This window comes from Alosa alosa, chromosome 18 (genome assembly GCF_017589495.1).
Source record: "Alosa alosa isolate M-15738 ecotype Scorff River chromosome 18, AALO_Geno_1.1, whole genome shotgun sequence".
Taxonomy (NCBI): Eukaryota; Metazoa; Chordata; class Actinopteri; order Clupeiformes; family Clupeidae; genus Alosa; species Alosa alosa.
Window position 1 is genome coordinate 9,028,060 of NC_063206.1, and position 5,544 is coordinate 9,033,603.

Sequence of the window (5,544 nt, forward strand, 5' to 3'; positions counted from 1 at the left end):
TATTTATCAAGCGTTAATGCGCTTGTAATATTACCCAGAAATTTCAGTCCAATGTGTGTTTTTTTTCACATTTCAATGCATTTTTTCACATTACAAGCCAATGGTAATGTATTTTTACAAAGCTGTTGTTTTTCTGTTTTATAACTTGTTCAATGGTATGTTATTAGTTAAATGCATTTTGGGATTCCATTTGCAATGAGGCTAGCAACTACAGCATTTCTCCACACAGAGCCCAATTCTCTTGGGACAACCAGAATTGGGCTACTCATGCAGTCAGTGTCACAGTTTTGAAGTTCAGTGTCACTCAAATCAATATCAGCAATGAAATTATTTTGCCTCTGAGATAGCTTAACATCACAGAATCAGTCAAAAGAAATATTAAACAGAATATTAAAATAGTGCAGGAAGTAGGCTGAGATATAAGAAGACATAATTCAGTGGCAATGGAAACAGACACAATAAAGAGACTGCAAACAATAAAAGGTGTGGGGGTGGTTGCTAATCAGGAATGTGTAGCCTATGCTTTTTAATTGTGAAAAACTATATTTGAATCAGGTGGTATGGGTCCAAATGCTCTTGTACCGCCTGCCAAATGGCAAGAGGGTGAGAGGCTGACTGGGATGACTAGGGTCAGAGAGGATGAGCCTTGTGTTCCTCCTTCAGCTGCTGAGGTGCAGAATGGCCAGAGGCGCAGAATGGCCAGTATCAGTCCTTGTTGTGGGCTGTGCTGATCATCCTCCCTCTGCAGAGCCTTACTGTCATGAATGGTGCTGTTGCCATACTAAGCTGGGGTGCGTTTCCCAAAACCATAGTGGCTAACCTGGAAATTGCATTGCAACCAACAAAGTTGCTAGCAACTATGGTTTTGGGGAAACGCGCCCCTGCATGGGATTCTGCCACTCACTTTCAATGGAGCAGCAGTAACAGCTGGCAAACCTCAACTAATGAAGAATGAAGAGCTGCTGTCTCGCTGCCTTCATGATCACACCTGAGCTCAGATCCTCCCTGATGTTAAGCCCTGGCCAAGAGGAATCTGAAGCAGGTAACTCTGCTGAGGCCCCAATGTGAATGAGGATGTGCATTCCGCACAGCCTCCTCTATGATTAGCTCCAGTCTTGCTGACGTTGAGAAGTTGTTGTCCTGTCACTTACTTAGGGAAAGCTAGGCTTTTTTTCACCAATCTGCAAAAAAAAAATTCTTACCAATAGCTTTTTTTCCCCCTATGTGTTCCTAGGTGTCTAGTAACACCTCCCAATTTATCCACGAGGAAACACCTGGAGAGCCAATCAAGTCTGGGGTGCCCAGGGGGTCTGGGCGAAAATAATGAAAACGTTTTTTACCAATATTAGCTTTTGAGATGTCTATCAAGGGGTTTTTAGGGGGTGCTGAATCTATCCCAGCCATCAGTTTTGAGTAGAAATGACTCCAAGTCCATAAAAAGTGGTTTTATTGAACAATTACAAAACAAAACTTCCTTAATCGGTTTAAAATTTAACAAACATCATCTAACTCTCCTGCACTCCCTCACTCCTGTTATCATCTGGCTGGTTGATGTTCTGGCAAGAGTTACCATGACAGTTCCAACAAGCAGAAATACATTTGACTCCTTGCTTTTTACAGCAGCACCTGAGAGTGTCACAGTCCTCTGCACGGTTGCAGCTGACAAACTTCAGAAGGTAGTCCAGGATCTGTTGTAGGGACTGGTGCATAACCGTGTTGTCCTTGTTTCCATCCATACTCAAGGGCATCCAGTGATGGACTTTGTAGCAGTAGCCAATATATGCCTGCAAAGAGTGCTGTGCTGCAGCTCCTAGTCGGAGGCAGTTTCTCAAGCTTTATACTACGGTAGTTATAATAGTATCTCACAAAACTGAGTACATACTCACATTTTTGTAAATGTTTTATTATATCTTTTCATAGGACTACTATACACTGAACAGATAATGCTTTGCTACAATGTAAAGTAGTCAGTGTACAGCTTGTATAACAGTGTAAATTTACTGTCCCCTCAAAATAACACAACATGCAGCCATTAATGTCTAAACCGCTGGCAACACAAGTGAGTACACCACTGAAGTGAAAGTGAAAATGTCCAAATTGGGCCCAATTAGCCATTTTCCCTCCCCGGTGTCATGTGACTCGTTAGTGTTACAAGGTCTCAGGTGTGAATGGGGAGCAGGTGTGTTAAATTTGGTGTTTTCGCTCTCACACTCTCTCATACTGGTCACTGGCAAAGAACTGTATGAGGTTCTAAAAAAAATTTTTGCTCTACATAAAGATGGCTAGATTATAATAAGATTGCCAACACCCTGAAACTAAGCTGCAGCATGGTGGCCAAGACCATACAGCGGTTTAACAGGACAGGTTCCACTCAGAACAGGCCTCGCCATGGTCGACCAAAGAAGTTGAGTGCACATGCTTAGTGTCATATCCAGATGTTGTCTTTGGAAAATACTCAGACCATATACTGTACCAGACTACCTTCTGAAGTTTGTCAGCTGCAACTGTGCAGGTGACTGTGACACTCTCAGATGCTGCTGTAAAAAGCGTAAGTGTATTTCTGCTTGTTGGAACTGTCATGGTAACTCTTGCCAGAACATCAACCAGCCAGATGATAACAGGAGTGAGGGAGTGCAGGGGAGTTGAGGGATGAGGTTTGTTTGTTAAACTGATTAAGGAAGTTTTGTTTTTGTAATTGTTCAATAAAACCACTTGTTATGGATTTTTTATGGACTTGGAGTCATTTTTACTATGGCTTTACTTTACTATGGCTGAAATAGATTCAGCACCCCTAAAACCCCAAGTTAGACATCTCAAAAGATAATATTGGTTTAAAAAAAATGGTTTCATTATTTTCGCCCAGACCCTCTGGGCACCCCAAACTTGATTGGCTCTCCAGGTGTTTCCCCAAGGATTTGGCTGTGGATAAATTGGGAGGTGTTACTAGACACCTATAGGAACACATAGTAAAAAAAGCTATTGGTAAGAATTTTGTTTGCAGATTGGAGAATAAAATGCCTAACTTTCCCTAACTAACTATGACATCATCTCTCTAAACTCTTCTCTGTAGGCCAACTTGCTCTTACAAAAATATCTGCACTACTTCAAGTGTCAATACTGCAGTTTTTAGTGCATTGCACTAGTACTGCTCTGCATTTAACTATAGAAATGCAATTTTTGAACATGAAAATATTATTATAGGCCTACTGCATCACTGTATATTATAGACGGGTTTCCCTTTTACCAACATTAGATGCGCGCGCAAAGGATGCTCAATGGCTGGCCACGTTATAAACTTGGCTTAAGGCGGCTACTGTAGGCTAACCTATATTTGGCATGTTTTGCATACTCTTGCTGGCTTAATAATGACATCTAATTTCAGCACTGTTTGTTTGTCTTTCTTTTGCATCGCTGTCATTTTCCAGACAGGCTACACCTGCACCCTGGGTTTACGCTCAACTAGCCTCTCCAATGTGCGGAAGGTCAAAATTAAATATGATACTAATACTGATATACAGCGGAGAAAATAAGTATTGAACACGTCAACATTTTTTTCAGTAAGTAAACTTCCAGTGAGGCTATTTGCATGAAATTTTCACCAGACATTAGTATTAACTTAGGTAATCCACACATATAAAAAATTCCAAACATTAATGTCCATAAGTAGAGTTAAAAGCAAAAAAGTGGAATGGCACAGGGAAAAAGTATTGAACACGCTAAGAAAAAGCAGTGCACAAAGGCAAGGAATGGCCAGGAACGAGCTGGAATCTATACACAGTTAGAGAGTAATTATCCCTCATATCTGTCCAAATTAATATGATGGATTAGTACATATTAATGAGCTATAAAAAGGTTTTTCATTACCAAGGTGTCACACAAGAAACATTTCATAATGGGTAAAAGCAAAGAGCTCTTCCAAGACCTTTGCAACATTATTGTTGCAAAACATATCAGTGGAACTGGTTACAGATGCATTTCAAAACTTAAGAATCATCCAATAAGCAGTATTGGAGCCATTATCTGCAAGTGGAAGGAACATCACTGCATCATCAATCGGCCATGCACAGGATCTCCTCACAAGATTTCTGACCAGGAAGTCAGAAGGATAGTCAGAAGTGTAGCCTAAGAGCCAAGGACCACTTGGAGAAAGCTCCAGAAAGACTTGGAGGCAGCAGGTTCAATTGTTACAGAGAAAATCATAGGTAATGCACTCCACCGCCATGGCCTCTATGCACGCTCACCCCGCATGACTCTATTACTGAAGAAAAACATGTTGAAACTCATTGAAAGTTTGCTACACAACATTTGGACAAGCCTATTAAATACTGAGAGAATGTATTCTGGTCAGGCGAAAGAAAATGTTAACTTTTTGGATGTCATACACACCATATTTGGAGGAGAAATGGCACTGTGCATCACCCTAAAAATACCATGCTAACAGTGAGGTTTGGAGGTGGAGGCATCAAGGTGTGGGGCTGTTTTTCATCTCATAGTACTGGCAGACTTCACACAGTTTCACAGAGCGATTTTTCCTGGGAGAATCTTGCCATCCACCAGGACGAGGAGTATGAGACGTGGCTAGACCTTCCAGCAGGACAATGATCTAAAGCATTCAGCAAAGGAAACTCTCAATTGGTTTCAGAGAAAGGAAATCAAGGCCCTGACTTTAATCCAATTGAACAATTTTGGAAGTTACCTAAAGATCAGAATTTACAAGTGGGACCCCTGGAATCTTCAATATTAAAAGACTATCTGTTTAAAAGAATGGGCCAAAATCACACTTGAATACTGCAACTGATTAGTTTAGTCATACAGGAAATGCGTTGAAGCTCTCAAATAATGACTTTTCCACAAAGTATTTAAGAAATTTCAGTAGGCGTGTTCAATACTTTTTACCTGTGGCATTCCACTTTTTTACTCATAACTCTACTTATGGACATTAATGTTTGGATTTTTTAATATGTGTGGATTATCTAAGTTAATAATGTCTGGAGAAAATATCATGTGAATAGCCACACTGGAAGTATACTTAAATGAAAAAAATGTTGACGTGTTCAATACTTATTTTCCCCGCTGTAAGATTAATATCCACTGTTTTTTGTAGCATGTATCGTGTATGACATGGCGCGTTGCACAGTCCTGACCCCGCCGAAGAAATATTGAACATCTAGCTAATCACTGTTTCGGTTGGTGCGCTTTTCTTGGAGAGTGCTGTTCCAAGTTGTTCTATGTTGCTTTCTACTGCTTTCTGCTCTTGCGTGTACATTTTCGTTAAGTTGCTTATGTAATGTAACGTACTGTAACTTATATAGGCCTATATAAGTTAAAGTTACAGTACATTACATTACATAAGTAAATTATTTATTTGTACATGGCATGCTCAATGTGAAATACATTTTTCAACGGGAGCCTGTAACTGCCTCATCTGGATTTAGGATTCACATTTCACAACCAACTCACACCATCCAGGTTGCCATGCAACAGTATATGTACGCAAGGGCGCGGTGCATGATGGGAGTATCCGTGTGATGCTGATTCAGAGCT